This window comes from Protopterus annectens, chromosome 7.part0, assembly GCF_019279795.1.
Source record: "Protopterus annectens isolate FY-2018-M chromosome 7.part0, PAN1.0, whole genome shotgun sequence".
Taxonomy (NCBI): Eukaryota; Metazoa; Chordata; order Ceratodontiformes; family Protopteridae; genus Protopterus; species Protopterus annectens.
The window spans coordinates 541,388,652-541,415,439 of record NC_056739.1 but is presented as its reverse complement, the minus strand read 5'-3'; positions in this window follow the sequence as shown (position 1 = coordinate 541,415,439).

Below are 26,788 nucleotides of genomic sequence, written 5' to 3'. Positions count from 1 at the left end.
GATAGTCTGGAACATACCCTTAGACAGGAATATAAGGTTAGAAACAGAAATGGATGTAGCCATGTGCTGATTGCACTCAACACACACACACACTGCCAGTGATTTATCTGACACAAGACCTGTGTGGTGGACAGACAAAACATAATAGGCACCCCTCTGGCCATCAAGAGGATAGGCCCACAGTTGAGAGCTATGCAGACAGACTGCATTTCAAGTTAAACTAGTATGTACACACAAACCCTGTAACACCAGTGCTATACAATGCATACAACAACTCTACTTACACTCTGTCTGTAGTTCTGGAACCTCCTAGAAATATGTAGCTGGTCTGAGTGTGCAGGTTCTGATGTAAGAGGTTTTGCTACCTGCTGTCTGCAACACTGATGCCCACACAAAGGAAAGGATGTCCATCATACAGGAAAGGTAAAGGGACCACACCCACATAATGTAGGGATTTATAGTAGGTGGTTGCCATGACAGTGGTAATTGGAAGTACTACACAGCATGCTGCATGCAGGTACAGGTGGAGGACACTAATTGGTACAGAGACCATCACCTGATCATGTGCATCACCTACAAAATCCATGCTGCAATCTAATCAAAGCAGCTCAATCCATTCACTGGAGAGAGACCAAGAGAGAGAGAGAGAGAAAGCCAAAGGCAAAGCCAAAGCAAAGAAAAAACAAAGAAAATAATTACATCCAGCAAACTATCCAGAACAGACATCATTCTCACAACAGGTATGTGAAGTATATATGCATATAATTGAATGTAGTACTTGGTTCATAATAATGAGCTAGATGATGTGGAATGATTTATATGTGCCATCAGGTGTTGTTGTAATTATGTTCAACTGAACTGCTATGGACAATAGTGTCTGTCCCTGTGGGTAGTGGGCCATAGCCATCAACTGTGCAGATCAGCACTGACTGACAAAATGTAAGCCATCATAGTGTGTGTTATGTAATGGAAAGAATGTATATTATGTGGCCAGTAGCTGGTGGACATGTGGGATCCACAGCCCACCCCTTGCAGGATACTCAGGTTAAGCTGCAATGTAGCATGTAGGAATGCCATAGGTGTGTAATAGGGTTACCTGTAATCTGGTCCTATGTATACCCCCCTTATGTCAGGCTATGTCCATATGTGGCACTTGTCTTTATTGTAGCAAGGCAGAACAGTGCAGCTGTGCAGGAAGGTGTTGTGAGATTGTGGACCTGATGTCTTAATGTACCCCACATATAGGTGTGCATATGTGTAGATATGTATACATATATATATATATATATATATATATATATATATATATATATATATATATATATATATATCTACACATATGTCCACAAATATACAGATACCATGTGTAGACATATATCTATACATATATAGATATATATCTATATGCAAATGTCTACATATATACAAACACCCCCACACATGTCCCCTATATCTCTACCACAGTGCTGCATGCTATGTGCGAGGAAACAGCTCACATAGCAATACACACAGATATCTACAGCTGGCAGTGTGTGCAACATGGGCAGGTATGTCACATGTGAAACCCTTGTTGGGACCTCCTTGACCTTGTCTGTGAAGTATGGAATGGGATTATGGGGAAGTATGGCAGGTATAGTTATGGAGGTGATCAAGGTTGGTAGCTATAGAGGACAGTCTGCAGCGGTGGTATGTGACACATGTAGTGGGTAAACAACCTGGATGGTGTGTGTGGTCCATGATGTGGATGCCCCATGGGCCCCAATATGGACACAATGGAAACGAGCCTCCTACTCACTGCTACTCACAACAGCAGTCCACGTCCTGAAGGTGCCTGGCCTTGAGGCTGAGCAGGAGGAGCATGTCAGCCCTGTGAATGTGTATAGGGTGCCTCAGAGTGATGTAGGACATCCCACATGTACCTGTGGAGCCCGTTATGGAACAAACCCTGGACCTGATCTCAGGGTACAGGAACATATCTGTGTGTGCCTCCGGTGGGGGGGATAACGTCCCCTAGGTTTGTTCCACCTGAAAGTATTGCTGGACCAGTACATGAGGAGGCCCCATGGTGGGACACACATGTGATGTGGCTGGGTAACATGGACAGATGGGTTTGGTGGGCAATAGTTCATATGCATGCTATTGTGTCACTGTTATAGAACATATGTTGGTAGTAATAGACTACACAATCCCAGAACATGTCCAACAGCATGCATAGATATACCCAATAACTCAGAATGTCAGATGTGCAGCAATCACAAAGCAGCCATACCACAGGCATATATGGAGCCATAGTGGCCCTGACAATGACATGCAGGTGAATAGTCTGTAAAAGGCCAGCAATGATAGTGTCCACACAAGGAACATGGCTACAAACACATAGCACAAAGTGTGGTACAATACAATATCTGTCCCACTGGTAGGTAAGCTGTAGCCATACCTAATGAGATGTTTTACAGTTTGTTGTCGCTGATATGGTGGGGCGGTGCTAGAGATGTGTATTAAGAACTGTGGTAACCTTGCTGTATGAGTTGCTCAGACCTGTTTTCATCTTTATGTCTTTCAGTGAAGATGTCATGTGCATGGCTACCATCTTATTCAGCTGCCGAAAATGAAGTACTGCTCACCTATTTAATCCAGCACTACCCTGTCCTTTTTGGCCAGGCCACCCATGAGCAGCAGGAGTGGACCTCCCTGTGGAATGACATAGTCCACAGGGTCAATGTTGTTGGACTGCACAACAGCAGTTATGAGCAGGTCCGGCATCATTGTTCTGATCTGCTTTGCAATGCCTGTCGGTGTGCTGCTGAAGTCCAGAGGGATCACCTTACCACAGGGGGGCCGTGCCATCCATCCCCCCAATAAGTGTGGAGGAGCTCCTGGCCAGCCTTGTGACACCTGCCCATCCAGCCAGCCACCAACCGCCGGACACCTTTGTGGACGTGGGTGCCACCCATACACCGGCCGAGGAGCATGCAGGTGAGGCCACAAGGCACATCAGTAGACCACAGTTGTGTATACATCCACTTCGGTATGGGTAGATCATGCATATATGGCATGTCATAGATATATTGTGCTGCTGCATAGTGATAAACAGATGTCCATATGTGGTAGTATTGTGGAAATGTACCATTGATGTATTGTAATACTGCACCCACCCTGTAGCACTGCCACAGATGTGGCCACTGACATTGCATCTCTCACCCTCTTATGTAGGTCCCTCCAGGATACCAGCAAGGCAGCAGCCTGTAGCTGGTGAGTATGGTTTATGTAGTTGCTTGTCAACACACCGGGCATGTAATGGTGATGGTATATTTCATGCACACATCTAACACATCTACTCAGAATGCATGTTGTACATGTGCATGTATTGTTGCTGTGAAATGCACGGCATCACAGGGGTGACCATGATGGGGTATTGGAAGGGTACATCAGACACCTGCATGTTAACTAACATCCTGTCATTGCGGAATGTGTCCACAGTGAGTAACACAATGGTGGAAGACATGGCCTACAGTAGGGACATGTTTGGAGCAACACCCATATACAGTGCAACACCAGTGTATATACCTGTAGGACAATGACAACTGCTACAGAGATACACTATGGCATAAGGCATTACAGTAGTCCACATTATCAGCTGGGACTAGGCTGTAACATGTGATGTTCGGTGTATGGGACACTGCAAACTGACACACGTGTAGGGCTTACTAGTCAAGCGTCTGTAAAAAGGCTGAATGTGGGGGGGATGCCAGCATGACACACCATTGCACTGCAGCAGGGATCCTAAGGATGCTAGGAATGGCTGTATCTGCACATAGCCAGGTTCAGGACCTATGGCAGACATAACCCTACCCCCACAGCAATAGTGACAGCAGTGTGTGAACACCAAGGGATGTGCACATGAGTAGACCTTGCAATCATGCAGATTAGGGGACATGTGTAGGGCAGACTGAACATACACTGGAAATTGCAGATGATCCATGCTGGTATACCCCCACCAGGAGTAGTGACTGCTGTAGTACACACAACAAGAGGTGCAACAAACTGTCATAGCAGACATATGACCAAATGGAGTATATGCATCACAGTCAGCATCCACACATTTCTTGTGAATGGACAGGACATATGTCACATATCAGGCTCATGTACTGTTAAGATATGCATTGATGTGGTCCCAATGCAGAGCATGGATGGGCGCGTCATATCAAGAAGGGTATGTATACTCCCCCATAGCCACGGTATGTTCTGATGGTTGTTAGTGTAAGAGTATTGGATTGGTCATAAATGGTCCGCTACTGTTGAGAGCTGTAAATCAGACATCAGGCATTCACAAATGACATCTGTCCACATATCTTCCTGTGTATGTATTGCTGAAAAACATAGGGGCTGTAAGCATTAAAGCTGACATAACTGACACAGTACTACACATTCTGCAATGGGTTGTATGCCTGTGAGGTGTGGTGCACAGTACATGGCAGGGTGCAGAACAGGTGCACAGCAATACTGTGTACATGGGTGCAGTGGTGTCCAGGGGAAGGGGCATCACCCAGTGACACAGCACATGCATCACACACATGTATACTGTTACTAGCATGGATTGACTCTAGCCGCACTGCATGCTGTTGTGTACCATATGTTCTGCATGTTGACAAATGGGTAATAGGAGGACTGTGTGTACTATCATTATGCAACCTCACCTGTATGTTTGTGTGTGTGCATGTGTCCTGGTGGATAATTAGTCTCTAGGGTCATTCTGGTGAAGTGGAAGGAGGTTGATGCATGTAGGATACATGTGTGCATGTGTGTGTGTTTGTGTGAGTGTCCATGTATGCACGTGTGATTGTGGGGTGTTCATACAGCAGTACCTCCCTTCGGGACCATGCAGTACATGTACATGGATTGCCACATTACACACCAGGAACACTTGCCATGTATGTAATCACAGGACAGCTGACAGTATAATAAGGTCTGTAGCATGGAAAAGGCATTGAGAGGAAAGGTAGACGCCAGGTATACCCTTAATATCACATTCACCAGAGAGGTGACCTACAACCCACGTATGCAGCACTACAGATGCATTGGGGAAGTACTAGTCAACACCAGGGAGTGTATCCATAAATTACGGTTGTCACATGATAGGCTGATTGAGCAACATATCTGGCATGTACCGAGCAATATATACACATGACACACCAGTGCATGATATTATGGAGTGAACATAGTAGCCCACACATATAAGGGCCATGATCATGATGTCTGGACATATGCAGGGTGAGCACTGAATGACAGCAGTGAGGCCATCTAACACCACTACACACAGGTCAGGCAGGTAATGTAGTAACAGGTCTTGTGTTGTGCTCACTTGTCTAGGCATTTAGAGGACTTATATGTTAATGAGTTGGATCAATGAGTGTATGTTACCAAGTGTGATGCAGGATGCAGAACACGTGGAAATATATGTGGGACTGTCTGTAAAGTCACAGACAGGTAATTATTATGGTGGTGTGTGTGTGTGTGTGTGTGTGTGTGTGTGTGTGTGTGTGTGTGTGTGTGTGTGTGTGTGTGCGTGTGTGTGTACTGTTAGGCAATGCTGTACAGGTTTTAAAGTGCATTTATTGTTTTCCCTCACAGGTGGCGAGGTGGGTTAGGGTCCCTCCTGCATGCAGTCTGATGTTGGTGTCCATACTGACACCAAAGATGATAATAGTACTGTAGAGGCACAGGCGGAGTTGTCAGGGGTGAAACAGCACCATCATTTGGCATCCCCGTTTTAACCACCCCACCCCCACACACAGTTTTGGTGCCTAGACATACCCCATCACCAGTGTCCACAGTGGTGGGACATCTGGCATTTGGTGGCTGTGCACAGGGATGTGTGGTAACTATGCCTACTGTGTCTGGTCACAGCAGGCATAACCAGATGTACGGCAGGGTACCACATAAGCAGATTTACCAGGGTGCTTGTGGTAGGGTTGCTGGACATCACATCTCTGGCAGAGGTACCAGCAGGTGCATGTTTCAGGCTGTCATGGAGGCGCAAGCATGTATAGAACGTTACACCAGACAGGGCATGAGGCTGCAGAGGTCTGCTCTCACATCTGCAAGTGACAATGCCTATGAACTGGCAGGTGCCATCTGTGCGCTAACTAACTTCATCGACAGCTGGTCAGGTGAGATGATGGTCCACATCGACTGTGGTCTGTCCGTGTTTGAACATGTGGTGGGAGTGCGGTGACGGCTGCATGGATGTAGGCCAGCAACACCAACAGCTGGCAGTCAACGTGGATGTGCTAGGACATCAAGGGGCTCTTGTAGTGGCAGTATCAGGCCTGGCAGTGCAGGGGGTGTGCTGTCCACACCACACCTCAGCAGGCCACGTGCATGTGGTCCTGGCCAGTCCCAGGAGGGCCTGGTACCAGCGGATATTTGTCATCAGCAGGTGAGAGTAGCACATCAAGGCCTGTACCTGGATGTGCCCATGTAACCCCTGACAGGCACATTCCACATGTCTATGGCCAGAGGCAGTGAACTGCACACTCTGCCAGGTATGGTCTGCAGCATTCCATACACACCTGTTTAGGGCAGACACATGGCAGAACTGTGTGCATGCCTACCCACACACTATACAAGCACACCTAGGGCAACCCCATACCTACAGACACCACAGCACCACACCCAGCTCACCACAGTACACCCCTCACGCACACACATGGTGGCAAATGTATGGCCCACCCTCAGCCTCTGGCAAACTAACATCATACCCTGTGCTTATGATGATACCTGTGCCACATCTCTGTCATCCATACCATCAATGCAGGGGCAGGATAATATGTTCTGCATGCACACGGTGACTGTATTACTGTGTAACATAGTACTGCAGTGTAATATGTTGTAAGGAGTAAAATGTAATGCATATATAGTAGGTAGTATAGCCATCCAGCAATGATGCATTATAGCTGTTAGCAACACTGGTTGGTTGTGGTCTCCATAATGTTATCCAGTTCTGTTGTAGGTGTACATGTGCCAGCATGAGGATGGTCTGCAGTCCTATTCCACAACAGGGTATGGCACTGTGGTGACACCATGGCTGTGACATATCTGGGGTTGAACACGTCACAGGTTACTAAAATGTTTATTCCCTGTACCACATGGACAGGTGACCCACTGAGGTGTGTATACCCTGTAACCTGATGTAGACCCATCCACTTACACATGCACTGTTACTTGAAAACACTGGGACTAGACCCCTACCTAGCTATGTAGTGATACTGAAGTGTGTGCCTTAATTGCACATACCAAACAGCGTTTAGGATGAGGTATATCCCAGGTTACATGTCATATGCAGAACAACCCCAAACATGTACAGTATGCTAATGGGGGATGTAATGGGTGGATATGGACAATATATAGTATGACATACCTTCATATACACATTAACAGACACATAACAGGCAGACACACAACTGAGATACCAGGGCCTATCACTGCTAACTTGACTATGTGGCCATTGTGTTACAGGTAGGCTGCACACAGCACATGCATAACTGGCCTGGATTGTGGTATCAGTTACCTGTATGGTTGATGGTGACAGTGGTAACCATAACGTGGTACATGGGACATATACTGGGTGTTCCTTGGTGTAATGACAGTGTACACAGCACCCACATCCCCCAGTGGATATTGTACTCCCTGAAACCCATGACAACACTCTGCCATACCCACCATCACACATTGGCCGTGACTGCAATACAACCCATAGTATACCCCAACAGCGGTACTACAGGGATATGCATCTAATGCACATGCCCCATGTGTAGTAGGGTGTTGCATTGTCATGCCTCACCTATGGGCAGCAACAACATTATCTGCACTACTGTGTGGCAATGGGTATTGTAATAGGAGTATGTGGCCTCAGAATGCTGTACCCTACAGATATACGGATATGCACAACTATACATACATGCCAGAGCACAATGGGTATCCCATACCTATCAACCCATTTATAAAATACTGTTGTGCTGGTACTGCAAGGCTTGTGTAACCGGTATTGGAAGGAGCTTAACAGGGTACATGTAATGCCCATACAGCAGCATCCACACTGACTATGGTAGTGGGTGTTGCATTGGTTGTGAAGGCCTTCAAGGAATTTCCAAGTACAGGTGTGCTAACACACAGACACTGCTATACTCAGTCATGCACATGTACACGTGTCAATACATGGGAGCATTGACAAAGGTAATCATAGCTGTGTACCTAGCTATTGTCCAAGGAGAGATGGGTTGTGTAGGGGTTGTTTGTACAGTGGGAACCTGCCAGGTGGCAGCAGGCAATTTATCAACAGACTGTACTGTGGTGACCCTCAGGGTGAGAATGACATGCATCAGCCAATCCTCCAGGTGCCTCCTGCTCATGGCTACTGAGGTGATCAAGTTGACATGTATGCAACATGCATTATAATACATGGTTAGTGTCTGTGATGGAGACCTGTACCCAAGCATGTTATGTTGACTGTGGTAGTGTAGTGGAGGTACTCATGGCATGTGGTGCATTTATATGCAACATGCATTACAATACATGGTTAGTGTCTGTGATGGAGACCTGTACCCAAGCATGTTCTGTTGACTATGGTAGTGTAGTGGAGATACCCATGCCATGTGGTGCATACAGGGTGATATCTCCTATATGTGCCAGTTCTTACACAGCTGGGCAGACATGTCAGTGTCAATCAAGCTTTGGTTGCCTGTACATATCCCAGCTGGATACCTGCCATCTGTACATCTGTACAGGGACTGATAGTCATGAGCTTGGCAAGTAACTATGCAGTAGGATGAGTGTGTTGACAGATGTTTGACAACAATATGTATGCCATAACTACATGTCAGAAGCCCTCACTAACATGTGCTGTACAGATGGTAGTCTACAGTTACATTCCACATTTCAGATCATTACCCAGTAAGCAGTATATACTGTGACACAGCTCACACACCAGGGATACAACAGGGGGACCTTAGTGTCCAGCTATGCCTGCAGGTGTGCCTGTTGTCAGTAGTACATTTAACACACTGCCCTTGCCTGGATAAGCACTGTCAATAGTAGTATTGCCATGATACACTACATGCCAGTGTGACAGCACATACCCTGGCCTAATACCCCTGTATGTATCTTATTAACATGCATAACAGTGATGTACATGCCTCATATACATCTGTGTCCCACACATGACACTCACATCCCTTGCTACTATAATGACAGCACATAGGTGCATGTATTGTACATGGCATTACATACACATATTACAGATGTCAGTACCCTGCTATGTTATCAGACTGGGTGGTGTGACCTGATTACCAGGGGTAAGCCATGCTTAGCAAGTATCAACATTGCTGCAATATAACAACTGAGCTGATTTTCGCACTAGTAACCAAAGCCTACACTGTGTAAGCACCCGTACATTTACCCATAGCTTAGCACCGCTTAGCTTCATGCAAACCTGTGCAAACCCACTTAAAGCTGCTCAAAACTGCCTTAACCACTCTGTATCTGACAGCCCTTGTTCTGCCCAGTAACAAAATGAACAGCCCTTGAACCCAGGACCTGTACTCGAAGTCACAGCACTTAACCACTATGCCATGACCACTGTGAAGACAGCTATTGTTTTAGCAATATAGCTGTCAATACACATATTGAGTAGTATTGAACAATTGCCTTTAATTCCTAAATTGTGTAGTCCTTGTTATTGATATGAATGTTGCATCACATATGTTGTTTTTTCATAATGTACACATAGCAGATACATACGGTGAGATACATCTGGGAGGGTATACACAACCGTGAGGTTTACACATGACAGGAATATGGTTATATACATATAATAGGTCTATATATGTCTACATGTACATACACATGTATACCCATACATATGTTTGTACACACATCTGTATAGTGCAACATATATATGGCCATGTGTACATCTCTTCGTATGAACACACGCACACACACACACACATATATATATATATATATATATATATATATATATATATATATATATATATATATATATATATATATATATATATATATATATGTAGATATATATATATATATATATGGGTCCCCTTCAGTAGATCTAACATATAACAAGTTTGAACCACATATGGCCTAGACCATAAGTTCGAACTTCTAAATGTTCAATCGGACTGAATGGAAATCTCTGTACAGTGCGGAATGGGAAGATTTCCCTTTTCCGCAATGTAGTGCGATCTCGGAGTTGGTATAGTTAAGTAAGGGGGGTGTGGGAGGTGCAGGGGGAGGAGCCCCCCTGCTACAGATGTTTAATTTTGTTTGTTGTTGTTTTTTTTTTTACTTCAGTGTTTGAACTATTACAAGTTTGAACATATAGTCTTGGCCATATGTGGTTCGAACTTGTAATATGTTCGATCTACTGAAGTAGATCCATATATATATATATATATATATATCTACACACATATATATATATATATATATATATATATATATATATATATATATATACATATATATATATATATATATATATGTAGATATCTATAACTATATGTGCATACATATCTATTCTGATATACCTACTACTGTCAATATATATGTAGATATCCATACGTATATGTGTATATGTATCTCTATCTGTATATTTCTCTGTATATGTATATATTTGAGTGTTTCTATGTATATCTATGTACATATACATATCCATCTATGTATGTTGATATGTATATGTGCATATATCTATATAGACATCTGGATAATTATATAAACATATATGTTCACCATATTTCCTGAACATGGAGTAGAGCCCTACCTCAGCCCCTATAGTCCCAACTTCATAGTGCAAAGGGATGTCAGGTATGTATTGCAGGTATATTTGTAGACTATTGCTACTGTAATATGGATTGTCTTCACAGACATTGTGTGTGTGGGAGGTCAATCTGCTTTTAACATGTGCATCATTGGCTACTGACAGACATACTAAGGACATCATAGTACAGTACCAATGCTAGCACAGTAATGCTCCTGTGGACTACAGCAGAGATATGGCCCTATATTTGGACAGCCTGCCCCACACTGGACAGTACAGAGGTATACACAGAACCCTTTAATGCAAGCCATGTGGACCAAGCCTGACAATATGGATGTTAACAGCCATCTAGATGGGTATAACACATAACTAATGGTATACATTTGCCCCCATAGGTTAGGCATTCACACACTCCTGTCTGTCCTGACACAAAATAACCACAGGTACAGAGGTGCCATAGCCACATACTACCCTCTAGTTATTGACATACATCTGTACAGCATCCCACTGCTTTGTCCGATATACATGACTGTTATGGTGGCCCAGCAGCAGTACATCTGGCAAGAATCTGGACATGACATCTCACTAGGTAAGTACACTAAGCTGCTAGGCATGTAACAAAGCACTGTGCAGGCTACAGGCAGACTGGCTTAACACTGGCCTACATATCCTATGGGGGAATACATATGTACCTGCATATATAGCAGACTCTACAGGCATGTCACAGCACAGAGTAACAGACACCTGTGTGAAAGTACATAACCACAACCAATGTGAACACAGCCACAGCCACATATGGTAAGCTAGCGTAAAATTACAGTATATGGACTATCTGTTCAACACCATCCTCATATGTGCCACTCACACACTAACCCTACATATACTGGGCAGCTACACAGTGTGGTCCAATGCCTGTTTGTGGTATGGGACATGTGTGTGTTTCGCCCTACAAACATGTAAGCTGCTAGGGTAACATACAGTGGAACAGCATGTAACATCGGATAGAACAGGACCAAGAACAATGACATCGACCACAGTCTGTACACAGGCCAAGGTACATATTAACAATACACACACTGTCGACAATCACCATAAGTACACAGACCTCAGTACTGTACACACAACGACTGAATGTCCAGGTTATGTCATCCCGTATACCCCTACTATACATAACATGTGTAGCATTCTGATATTTCACTGGCTTGTTATCAGATGTGATGTCACTAAATATGGTGTACAGCACATATGCACCTCTTGCTGCATGACATATGTACAACAGTTGACAGAGTTTTGGCCGGAGGCACAAACACAGGGCCAATATTGACATGTTGCTGTGATAACCTCATACATTTACTGTTATAACAGGGTTTGTTGCAACATATGTCCTATGAGGGATATAGGCTCATAGGTTCATAGGTAAGTACTAGGCTATCTGCCCAAGGGCATTTATAAGCCTAGCCAGAATGTGTTGGCTTTCGCCACCCCCTTAGATTAGCTCCCTGTCCCTCTGTCCAGCAGAGCCATTAGTTCCCTGCGCCACTGTCCAGCAGAGCCACTGCAGTGATCCCAGGGGTAAATTTTCTGTTTCCCATCCACCCGTCAAGGTTTCTCTTGAAGAGTGTTAGTGAGGGGCTCTGCCTGATGTATATTGGAATCCTGTTCCAAAGCATGGGGAGTCTCTGGTATAGGAATCTGTCCCTCCAGCATATCCTATTTATCATTGTGGTGAGGTTTATATCTCTAGAGCGTGTGGCTCTCAGGGATTTGTTTATTTTTAGGTAGAGCATGTCCATCAATTCTGGGTTGGACATGGCCTTGTATGTCAGGCAGAGATCACCTCTGAGTAAGCGGTATGCAACCGAGTACAGCTGGAGTTTCTTGAGTCAGGCTGCATAGGGCATCTGTTTGAGGCCTGTGATCCTCTTGGTGAGGTACTTTTGTGGTCTTTCCAGCTGTTGCAGGTGTCTTGTAAGGTAAATGGGGCATTGTATTCTATGTTGGGTCTAATGAGTGATGTGTAGAGAGGCACAATAACCTCTTTTGTTCTAGATGCGAACCCTTTTTGATTAGGTGGGCCACATAGAAGGATTTTCTAATCACCTTGGCAATATGATTATCAAAGGAGAGATTACTATCTACTTGGGTCCCCAGATCCCTTATTACATTTTCTGTATTTAGGGGACTACCACCTATGTGTTAGTTTGCGGGCACTTTGTTTTTTCCAAAAGGGATGACTATGCACTTTTTGGCATTTAGCTTGAGGTCATGATTTTGACACCAGGTATCCATCTCAGTGATACCTATCTTGAGGGTGTCTGTATCAGCTGGAGAATCAATTATGGCCCCTAGTTTGCAGTCGTCTTCGAATTTGGTCAGCCATAGTCCTCCTATGCTTGCCTGTACCTCTGAGAAGTATATACCGAACAGGAGGGGTCCTAGAACTGAGCCCTGGTGGATGACACTTGTAACCAGTTTAGAGTCAGACATAGAGCCTGCAACTCTCACCATGTGGGTTCTATCCATTAGCTAGTTGGCAACCCATCTCGTGACGTAGGGGTTTATGTTCAACCTGGTGAGCTTGTCTATAATACTAGAATGGGGAATGGTGTTGAAAGCCTTTGTGATGTCTAGGTAGGCTGTGCGGACCTCCTTTCCCTCATTTAATGCCTTGGTAACCATCTCAAAGAAGTCCACCAGGTTTATGAGGCATGATCTGCCCTTACCAAAGCCAGACTGGGTAGGGTCCAAGGTTTGGAGGTTCCCAATGTCTCTGTTAATGAGTTCCATGATGATGCGTTCCATAGCCTTGCCGACCAGGCTAGTCATGCTTATAGGGCGATAGTTCCTGGGGTCTGTTGTGGCTCCACCTTTGTGGAGTGGGATAACTGTTGCTGTGCCCCACTCTGTGGGTATGTAGCCTGTAGAGAGGCTGAGTTTGAACAGTGTGTTTAGGTGAGGGGTTAGTTCATTTTGGATCTCTTGTAAGACACAGCCTGGGACACCATCCGGTCCCATTGAAGCTGTGTTTTTGGCTTTGGATAGGGCTGTTTTAACCTGTGTGTTGGTGACTGATGGGGCCCTACATTCTTCTGGTATGGTTATGGGCCCTTTAGGGGGTGAGAGGGGCTGAAGTTTGCACTAAACTGTCTGCCAGAATGTTGGCAATATCAGTCAGTAATATGAAGTCAGTAACTCTCACGGCTGTCACCATCTACAGACTGTAATCCTCACACTACCTTCTGCATATCACAGACAGGTGCTCTGTGGGTAACACATGAAACAAAAGGCACCACATACTGCCCAGTCTGCAGATGACCTACATATGGGAGTTTCCTCATAAACATACCACTGACATGACAGGTATTAAAACATGTAGGACAGCCATATACACACACACCCTGTTAAACCAATATTACTCCAAATGCAGTATAACAGCACTTACAGTCTGTAGTCAGGTCAGGCACACACCCCCTCCTGTGTGCTGGCCTGTTTCCACAGTATGTTGTTAGAGGTAAATCCCCAATCCATCTGTGATGCTGTTTGCCAAAAAAAAGATCGAGTTCCTGCTCACAGTGAAGGAAAATGCCCAACACCATCATGATGTTCCTAGATATTGGAGTGTGTTTCCATGCAATTGTCTATGGGAATGTTACCACAGCTGTTCCACATGCAGTCAGCTACAGGAGGGCTGCAATTTGTGCAGAGGCCACCAGCTGATCATGAGCATCACTTAAAATACACATGCTGCTGCCTAAGCAAAGGAGGTGTAGTTCTCCACATCCACCAGAGAGGGAATGAGAGAGGCAGACAGAGGCAAAGATAAGTCAGGGAGGGATGGGAGATTAAAACTTAAGCTTGTTTATGTCACACACCTACCAGTACAGGGTATCAAACCCCTGATGACTATGTAGTGATATCATATGTCTATGCAGTTATTGGATGTACTACATAGGTTACATGCTGAGGAGCCCTCCAAATGTATATGTGATGGTGAGTGAAATCTGCAACAGTGATATGGTAGCTATACGATAGGTGTAGTACACATGCCTGTCTGCATGAACAGGTGTCAGTATCAACACAGCCACACTCTCACAGGGTCACACACACATTGACACACTTGGCAGGGCCAGGAATACAACTCATCACTAGTGAGATTGCCACAACACAGTACTGTGCAGGTATCACATGCACCACAGGGGTCATACGGAGGTTATATGGGAAAAGAGTATGTGTAGGTGTCTGACATCAGACGGCATGCTTCAGTATGCCAATGGGCATTGTAGGGAGTGTGAATGTGGTTCTAGGCATCATGCAACACACACACAGACACAGGTTGTCAGTACTGACATGCATGGGTGCATTGCTTCATGGATGTGTAGTGGTCGACTCTGCCAGATGGCTATACAAGGCTAGGTGATGGGTACACCTTTGTATCAGGCCACATGACAATGGACTGCATTGTGGCTCAGGGGTGTAGTGTCTGGATTTGCTCACACAGGTGGGTATTGTATTCACCATCCAGTCACCTGGGTAACTATTGCATGTGGCCAATGCTGTGCATTGCTTGCCATGTATGTGTTCATTAGTCCATGACTGGGATGTGCACACCTCCCACATGCATGTACAGTGACATGTGGAACTGCCCCTGGGGTGTCTGGCCCATGTTGTGTACACAGATTGTTATCATCAAATGTGCCAGTCCTGGCCTCATGTGGCAGGAACTGTTAATGGACAGCAGGTTAACCCTGCACCTACATTGATAGCAATATGCCAGTATTCCCTGATGTCAGTGGCATCTGTCCATACAGGGGATGTTTATCAGGCATGGTATGACCTTTGTGGGTCACATTTGATGGCACCACAGGTGTTGCAGGTGTCCAGTGGGGAACATAGGGAGGGTGCACTGTCGGCATGTATGTGCCTATTGGACTGATAGACAGGGTGCCAAGCCCTCTGTAGCCCACTGCAATCACACCATGGTTACTATCAGTGGGCAATATGCAAAGTGCTACAATCATAGCGGCTGTTGCCTAGGTAACTGTGTGTGTATGAGACATTGGTTGAGAGTGTTCTCTGGGTAATACAAGTGTTGCCAACTTTGTTCATCTGGCCTTGATGTCACATGTAGGGGTATGGATTTGCACCCCAGCCTCTCAGCTATTTCACATCTGTTATCCCTGTATGGTGGACATTGTGATATATACTAAGGCTACCATATAAGAAATTTGCAAAACACACTCCATACAGGATACAAATTACAAACACACACACACACACACACACACACACACACACACACACACACACACACACACACACACACACACACACCTGTCATATCTGGGATTAGAACTCCTACTTAACTAGTTTACTAGTTTATTACATGACATAGTTATAGAATGTGCCACAGAGATTACTGTAGTACTTCATCCTCAAAGGTGTATTTCACAGTGAATGACATTACTGACAATGTCATCAATGACATCTACTTGCGACTGCATATTATCACCGAAAAGCAAGTTTCTAGCTATTCTAATATCTGAAAAAAGCTTGTTTTTGCATTTTTACTGTTCCTGCACTTCTTTAAATCGTTTTTGTGTTGTTTAACTGTTGTAGGCTACACAGTCAAGTGTGCTAGCCTGTTTAAAGCATTTACAGTGTTTTTCTGTTAAGTTACTGTTGTTTTGTTGAAAATATATATATATATATATATATATATATATATATATATATATATATATATATATATATATATATATATATATATCCTTGTTTCCCGCCTTTTCTGAACTAGAGTAGTCCAGATTTCAGGTTTTGCTGAATTCTGGGCTGCAGTATAAGTTAATGTGTTGCCCATATCCTTACTTGGATAGGAGGAAGCTTGCTTTACACCAGTGAGAGTGGGGAGCTTTGAGCAGCCTATCTGTCCCTGGAGGAGTGGTCTCAGCCCAGCAACTAGTAGCTTATTGGCCATTTTGGGCTAATTCCTATCTCTTTCAAGTTCCCTGCCTTAAAACCTGCATTTGTGTGGTTTTGAGCTTGTTTCAGACTCAGCGCAGCTCCTCGTGGTCCTGCAAAGTGTTACAAACAACAAAGAGACAAAAACAGAGACTTTAAACAGATTAAGTATTTTTTTTCTCTGCCTTTCTACTTGCGACTGCATATTTTCGCCGAAAAGTGAGTTTCTGGCTATTCTAATATCTGAAAAAAGCTTGTTTTTACATTTTTCTGTTCCTGTACTTCTTTAAATCATTTTTGTGTTATTTAACTGTTGTGGGCTACACACTCAAGTGTGCTAGCCTGTTTAAAGCATTTACAGTGTTTTTCTGCTAAGTTACTGTTGTTCTGTTGAAAAAAGAAAAAAAATATCCTTGTTTCCTGCCTTTTCTGAACTAGAGTAGTCCAGATTTCAGGTTTTGCTGAATTCTGGGCTGTGGTATAAGTTCCTGTGTTGCCCATATCCTTACTTGGATAGGAGGAAGCTTCTCTGTTCACCAGTGAGAGTGGGGAGCTTTGAGCAGCCTATCTGTCCCTGGAGGAGTGGTCTCAGCCCAGCAACTAGTAGCTTATTGGCATTTTGGGCTAATTCCTATCACTTTCAAGTTCCCTGCCTTAAAACCTGCATTTGCATGGTTTTGCGTGATTTTGCACATTGCACAATGTTGTGCAATGTTGCACAGCACCATTTAAGCAGTTTTAAACTATTCCTGGCTCTGCAAAGTCTTCTCTTCAATTTTTCCCTTAGAACTAGTCAAACACTCAAAATAAGCACTCAGCCTTCATTCTACAGCCCAGCACTTGCTCAAATTTCTCAATAAGCACTAACAAACTTTAGCACTACACCCCCTTACACTATCGAGAAGTACAAGGCTCCCTATTCATCCATTCCGGACAACCAATAAATCAGTTCTTTAAACCATCCAGGCACTTCCAAAGTGCAGTTTCCGGTATACTCTCCAGTCCAACTGGTGAATCTGGGAGTCTTGAGGCAATGTTACAATTGCCTTATGTACACAGACAACCCTCTCCTCATTCCAATAAACTCAAATATATGTGAGAGATGCAACTATACAGCCAAACTGGAGGCCGAGCTCTCTCAACCCAAGACTGGCACAGTCAGTCATTAGGAGAAGGAAACCACTCGCAACACACAACCAGTCTCACATAGACCAATCACACCAGCAAACAAGACACATAAACTCACAAAAACATACTTGGAGGCTCTGAATAAAAATCTGCCAAAGCAACAGAGACGTCCTAAGCAGACATCCAAGCAACCGCTACCCCACAATAACTTTCACGTATCACATACTTTGCAAAGTCAGTGTGCCACACAGTCGCAGCCCCTAAGGCTAAATAACACACCTAATACACTAGTAATTGGAGACTCTATTGTCAGGCACACTGACATCCCACTCACCAGACTGAACAAGGAGAAGGTCACTGTAAGCTGCTTGTCGGGTGCCAGGATCCGCCACATAACACAAGCACTCAGGTTACTCCACAGCAGGTACAAATATGACTCTGTCATTGTCCATGTTGGTGTGAATGACCTGAGACATACCTCCCTGGACTACATGAAAAGAGACATAGAGGAGCTCTCTGATCATCTAGCCCAGGCCAGTATGACCCTGACCCTGAGTAGTATCTTGCCCTCACCAAGAATGATGCCACAGTATAAAGACAAAATTATCAGTTTTAACAATTGGCTAAGCTATTGGTGTCATTCAAAGGGGATCCAGTGTCTGTCAGCCTGGGATGACATGCTCGACAAGCCACGTTGCTTTGCCAGGGACGGCTTGCACCTGTCACGTTTAGCCTTTCGAATACTGGCTAAGGCTCTTGCCACCCCCATAGTGCCTTTTTTAGACAAGGCTCAAAACGCAAACCTACCTCCATGGACAATACCAGAAACAAAAAACTAAGGGTAATGCTACTCAATGTCAGAAGTCTAAACCTCAAGATGCATGCACTTGAGGCACTCCTCAGTATGGAGAAAAGTGATATCTGTGCAGTAACAGAAACCTGGTTCAAGGCTCCAGAGAGCACCCCAGCACTACCAGGATCCAACTCATATCATTCTTTTTGGCCGCAGAACTCAGACCAAAGTACAAAAGGTGGGGGAGTATCCATTTTCATCAAGGGTACACACACCTCCAGGTTAGTGGCACTGCACGAGGCAGTGGAAACCATCCATGTGCAACTAACAGTAGGTAAAACTGCTTTACAGTTTGTAGCCTGCTAAAGATCATCCACCTTGTCTCAGGTCCCCCACTCTGCATTCCTGAGTACATTGGAGAATATGAAGGTCTCACCAAACACCATGATATTGTGGGATTTCAACTACCCAAACATTGACTGGGAAAACTACTCAAGTCCCAACTCTTTCGTCCAACAGTTCCTGGAGTTTATAAACTCAAATGCCATGGAACAACTGGTCACCACTCCCACAAGAGGGGACAACATATTGGACTTGGTCATCACCAACATGGGGGCTCAATGTTCCACACCAGAGGTAAACCCCTCATTGGTAAGATCAGACCATAAACTAATCACAATGGACATCCACATCCCAACCCCACCCCAGCCAAGGAAACCACTGTGAAAAATTTCTCAAAAGCAAACTTCACACTTCTCAAGACCGAGGTGGAAAGTTTCAAAGCCCCCAGGCTAATGGAAAATGCTACCCAAACCACAGAATCCTTTACAAATGCACTCTATGAGCACCTACAGGAATGCATGGATCGTGCCATCCCAAGTAAAACCAAGACTCACTCCTCCAAAAACAGGAGACCAGTCTGGTGGACCCCAGCCATAAATAAACTATGCAACAGAAGGAGGAAACTATTGCATGATAAGGCAAAATCCCAAAAAGGAAAGGCATCCCTGATCAATACTAGCAAGAAACTTCCAATCCCTCATAAAATCATCAAAGGCTAGCTTTGAAAGAAAAATCACGAAAGACTCTAAAGATAATCAGAAGGCGTTCTTTAGCTATGTCAAGAATCTGGGTGGCAACTCTCAGATCTGCTCTGAGCTGGTGCAAAATGGCCCAAAATACACTGAACCCAATGACATTGCCAACATCCTGGCGGACAGGTTCAGTGCAAACATTAACCCCCCTTCCCCCACAAAAGGGCCAGTGTCTATCCCAGAAGAATGTAGTTCCCCAGACATCACAGACACACAGGTGAAAGCAGCCCTCTCCAAAGTAAAACACACAGCATCAATGGGACCGGATGGTATCCCGGGCTGTGTCTTACATGAGCTCCAAAATGAACTAAACCCTCACATAAATTCACTGTTCCAACTCAGCCTTACCACAGGTTATGTACCCAAAGAATGGTGTACAGCAACAGTGATCTCACTCCACAAAGGTGGCGCCACAACAGATCCCGGGAACTATCGCCCTATAAGCCTGACTAGCCTGGTCTGCAAGGCTATGGAGTATATCATCATGGATCTCATAAACAAAGACATTGGGAACCTCCAAACACTGGACCCTACCCAATTCAGCTTTGTTAAAGGCAGATCTTGCCTCTTAAACCTAGTTGACTTCTTCAAAATAGTAACCAAAGCCATAGATGAGGGAAAGGTAATCCACACAGCTCACCTGGACCTCGCAAAGGCCTTCCACACAATACCCCACTCTGGCATAATAAATAAGCTTACCAGCTTAAACATTAACCTATATATCACAAGATGGGTTGCAAACTGGCTCAGGGATAGAACTCACATGGTCAGAGTCGCAGGTGCCATCTCCGACTCTAAACCGGTTACAAGTGGCATCCCACAGGGCTCAAGCCTGAGACCCCTCTTGTTTGGTATATACTTCGCTGAGGTACAGGCAAACACAGGAGGACTGTGGCTTACCAAGTTCGCAGATGATTGCAAACTGGGAGCCATAATCGACTTGCCAGCTGACACAAGCATCCTCCAGAAGGGCCTTACGGAGATGGATACCTGGTGTCAGAACCATGGCCTCAAGCTAAATGCCAAAGAGTGCATAGTCATCCCCTTTTGGAAAAACAAAGTGCCCACAAACTACCACATAGAAGGTAATCCACTAAGTATGGAAAAGTAATTAGGGATCTGGGGAATCAAGTAAATAGTAACCTCTCCTTTTACAATCACATTGCCAAAGTGGTTAGAAAAACCTTCTATATAGCTCACTTAATCACAAAAGGGTATACATCTAGATCAAGAGAGGTCATTGTGCCCCCTCTACTCATCGCTCATCAGGCCCATAATTGAGTACAATGCCCCATTTGGGATGTACCTTACCAGACACATGCAACAGTTGGAGAGACCTCAAAAATACCTCACCAAGAGGATTGTGGGCTGAAACAGATGCCCTATGCAGCTTGACTAAAGAAACTCCAGCTCTACTCAGTTGCTTACCGCCTACTCAGAGGCGATCTCTGCTTGACGTACAAGGCCATGTCTAACCCGAAATTGTTGGACATGATCCACCTCAAGAAAACCAAATCCATTAGAGCTACACGCTCCAGGGATTTAAACCATAGCGCAACAATAAATAGGACATGCTGGAGGGTAGATTCATATCCCAAAGGCTTCCCTCGCTCTGGAATAGAATCCCAGTCTATGTTAGGCAGAGCCCTTCGCTGACCCGCTTCAAGAGAAATCTTGATGAGTGGATGGGAAATCGTAAATTTACTCCTGGGATCACTTCTATGGCCCTGCTGGACAGAGGCTCAGGAATCTAATCTAAAAGGGAGGCAAAAACCAACACATTCTGGCTAGGCTTATAAATGCCCTAGGGCAGATAGCCTAGTACCTACCTATGAACCTATGAATCTATCAGCAGGATTGCCAAAGTAGGAAATATGAATTGCAGTGAGTGTGACTTGCCTAGAATGCATTGTTCCCTACACAGGCATAGAAACACACACAAAAACATCCATAACTGCCATGTGTGGTAATAGAACCCCTACCAGAGTTTTACACCACACTACAGAATTAAGCTATTATAGGATACGCCATGGAGATTACTGGAGTACTTTTTCCCCAAAGGTGTATTTCACAGTGAATGACATCAGCAGGATTGCCAAAGTAGGGCTTATGAATTGTAGTGAGTGTGACTAGCCTAAAATGCATTGCTCCCTACACAGACATAGAAATACACACAGCAACATCCACAACTGCCATGTGTGGGAACAAACCCCCTACCAGAGTTCAATATCACACTAGAACATTAAGGTGTTACAGGACACACCATAAGTATTACTGCAGCACTCTTTCACCAAAGGTGTATTTCACAGTGAATGACATGAGCAGGATTGCCAGAGTAGGGCATATGAATTGTAATGAGTATGACTAGCCTAGAGTGCATTGCTCCCTACACAGACATAGAAACACACACAAAAACATCCACAACTGCTATGTGTGGGAATAGAAACCCTACAGGAGCTTTATATCATACTACAGCATTAAGCTGTTATAGGACATGCCGTGAGAATTACTAGAGTGCTATTTCCCCAGAGGTATATTTCATAGTGAATGACATCAGCAGGAATGCCAAAATAGGGCATATGAATTATAATGAGTGTGACTAGCCTAAAATGCATTGCTCCCTACACAGACATAGAAACACACACAAAAACATCCACAACTGCTACGGGTGGGAATAGAACTCCTACCAGAGCTCTATATCACACTACAGCATTAAGCTGTTATATGGCACACCACAGTTATTACTGGAGTACTCTTTCCCCAAAGGTGTATTTCACAGTGAATGACACCAGCACAATTGCCAAAGTAGGGCATATAAATTGTAGTGAGTGTGACTAGCCTAAAATGCATTGCTCCCTACACAGACATAGAAACATACAGAAAAACAACCGTAACTGCCATATGTGGGAATAGAACCCCTACCAGGGTTCTATATCACACTACAGCATTAAGCTGTTATAGGACACACTACAAGGATTACTGGACTACTCTTTCCCCAGAGGTGTATTTCACAGTGAATGACATCAGCAGGATTGCCAAAGTAGGGCATTTGAATTGTAGTGAGTGTGACTAGCCTAAAATGCTTTGCTTCCTGCACAGACAGAGACACACACATACAGTTGCCATGTCTGGGATTAGAACTCTTACCAAACTAGTTTACCCCACTAGAGCAGTATGCAGTTATAGGACACACCATGGCAATTACTGGGCTACACTTTTCCCAAAGGTGTATTTCAAAGTGGATGACCTCAGCAGGTTTGTCATAGTAGGACTATGGGGAGGGTAGTGTGTGTGCATGGGCCATATCCCATTCATCTAGAGGTTGATACACCACATACGTGCACACGCAGGTAATATTCCACAGGTACATGTATACAGCTGCTAGATGACTACTTCCCTGTACAGTCATGTTGCACAGCTAGCACTTGCACCACATAGTCTGTAATGCTGACAGATACCGGTGGCTAATGTCTACAGTGAGTGACATTTACACCTCATGTGCTTGTAGCCATTTGGCTGTGTGCTGGGTGGGACAGGCCTCATAATGGATGGCTTCTTATCGCTGTCACTCTCGTCCACACATCTATGTACATGTACGTTTGGCTTATTATAGTGTGTTGTCCTTGGATATGTGTCTGTATTCCTATCCACTGTGTGTGCAAGGCATGACTGGTGCATACTAAGGACTGTATGCACTAACATCTGCAAATGGCAGCTATATATGGTCCACTGTTGTTTGCAGACATGGGCTTCATTTGTTTGTGTGTGAGCATGCCCAGTATGCCCTTCTGTGTTGAATGTGTGGATTGATTCCAGGTAGTTTGTACTCCAGTGCAGACCTTTGTGGTATACACCTACAGGTAGCAAACTGTTTCTGCAGGGTATCCGTTGATCATTTGGCAATATGGTGACAAACTTTGCAGGGGATAGTGTGTACTATAGGTGATTGTGTCTGTGCTGCTTCAGCTGCATGGTACTGCTGTTAGCAGGGATATTCAGACATGTATACTGATATACACAGTGATGTTTTCTGTCCATATGTACTGACAGGTGGACATTCTTGCTCACAAGGATGTCTTGGGGACAAGGGTGACTGCAGCTGTATCCGGTATTGTGGGCAGACACCTACGTATTCATGGTAAGTTATGCCATTCTGGAGGGGGAGCTGCATACACTTGCTGCTGGGTCTGTGTATCCGGTTCAGCACCTTGATACAGTGCTATCATAGGATGCCATACTTGTACATCCATCGACATGACAGTATGGCCTTATCTTGCTGTGGCAATGCCTCACAGCTGTACAGATTCACACAGGTTACCCAGAGGCAGGGGCCATGGGTCAGGACATTACCCCTATTGTGGTGTACGGGCAGGTGTGTAGCCACCCATTTATGTGTTTGCAGCCAGGGATAGTGTGTGCACACAGCTTGGTGTCGAACCCTGCACATTCCATGCTGCCCATGCTCTCACCCCCCCCCTCTGTTATTCTATCCTCTTCCATACATTATGCATACATTCTCTGATACTTTACCTAAGGGTATCACCCCATCACAGGTGTGTGTTAGTGTTGGTCCACAGTTCATGCAGTGGGAAATGGTGGACATGTTACTGTGGTTTGCCCACATGGCCTTGCATATGGCTTATGTGGAGGGTGTTATGTTGTTATTTGGGTGTCCATGACATAACATGCATTGGCAGTACATTTGAGACACAGGCTTTTGGCAGAGGCCTGTGGGTCATTAGGTATTGCTGTGGGCCAGATGTGGCAGGCCATTGCATTCTGTCAGTCCTACAGTCTCAGACCACCATACAGTATATTCCTCTGGGGTGACAGGGTAGGTGTGATAGGTGTTCATGCCAATACCTAATATCACTCAAGATCAGGTGGTGTGAATGCTGGCAGGGTGCTACCTACAGCTAGGGACACACCTGCATGGGACACCTGCACTGCATGTTGCATTCTTCTGCTACTGCCATATACAGGTGAGGTCATATTGTACCCATTCTCCACAGCAGGGATATGACCAGAGAGGTACCTGTGGGCAGTGTTTGCGTGAGCTGGGTGCATGTGCACTATGGACACTACTTGCATCTGACACACAGATATGCATGGGGCATTCCAGTCATGCTGGCATGTGCAGGTACAGCAACTGTTTCCCAATACATCAGTCCCACCTCCTTTGTGATCTGCAAGTGTTCGGGCAGACATCACTGATATCCCCTACTACAGGACCAGTTAATGTGATGCATACCTGTATGTACAATTCCAAGGGTGTCTCCATTTCACAGTGAAACAATATATACTGTATGTCTGGGTTACTTTCCCCTGTGTACTGCTTATATATCTAGCCCAACAGCCATGCCATGTCAATCTTTCAGATGGTGACACATATTACCACCATACATTTCAAGTGTTATACTGGTGGGAATTGTCTTTGGCACTGCAGTTGTGAGGGCTTGTCCCTTTCATCAGCAGTAGTGGGCAATGGCCACCAGGTCTTACCTCAACATCCATACATACTGACCACACTCACACAACACAAAACACACACCATCCGAACACAGACCTGCATATTGTGCAAATGCTACAATCTATCCTGCTACCTTGGCCACCTCTGGGCATCTGTGCTCCACTGGTATTATACCAACACATACATGTTACTACATTTCTACATAGGTTTGTGGGGGGGCACACATGACTGTTATAACATGTGCACATCGGATTGGGGGGGGGCACCAGACCATTACTACATTTCTAAATAGGTTTGGGAGGGCACACATGACTATTATTACATGTCTAGGTGGGGTTGAGGGAGCACACCTGACTGTGTGTACATTCCTACACAAGATTGTGGGAGGGCAAACCTGACTGTTACTATATTTGTATGCTGGAATGGGGAGGGGCACACCTGTCTGTTTTTACATTTCTACACACTGGTTGGGAGAGGGCACACCTGACTGTTACTACATTTCTACATAGGATTGTGGGGGGACACACCTGACTGTTTTGACATTTCTACACAGGATTGGGGGGGGCACACCTGACTGTTACTACATTTCTACTCTGGATTGGGGGAGCGGGCACACCCTACTGTTTCTCCATGTCTACATAGGAGTGGGGTACACACCTGACTGTTACTACATTTCTACACAGGATTGGGGGGGCACACCTGACTGTTACTACATTTCTACACTGGATTAGAGGAAAAGGCAGATCTGACTGTTTCTACATGTCTACATAGGAGTGGAGGGCACACCTGACTGTTTCTACATGTCTACATAGGAGTGTGGGGGCACACCTGACTGTTACTACATTTCTGCATAGGATTGGGGGGCACACCTGACTGTTTCTACATTTCTACATAGGATGGGGGGGCACACATGGCACTTGTACACATTTGCTATGACTGTATTGTTATGTCAGGTACTCCATTTCATTCTGTATTCTAACCTATCATGCTGACTAGAGGCATATCCGTGTACTACAGGTTTTATCTTTGGTTGACCAACATATTAGTGTCTGACTTCCTACCTTTAAGAACTAACATCCCACTGCCTGACCTGCTGTAACATCATTCAGAGGCCATAGCACAGCCTATGTTTGTGTTTGCCTACACCTGTCCTGCTGGCTGAGACTGTTGTTGGGTATGTGAACCTCCTGGACTGGCACATGTGAGTCATATGGCCACACATGTCACCCCACACTTTTCCTGCAGTGGATTTTGTCGCCCTGTGTAATACTCGCTACTATGGTGACTCCAGTATCTTAAAGGTTCATAGGTTCATAGGTTAGTACTAAGCTAACTGCCCTTGTGAGCCATTGTAATCCTAGCCAATTATCCCTTGTGAGACTCAAACCCTGCACCTTGTGTTTGTAAGGCAAACACCTTAACCATTAGGCCACCCTCCCATCCCCATTAGGCCACCCTCCCATCCCCCGTTATCATGGTGCAACTATGGGTGTCTACTATCTGCTGGC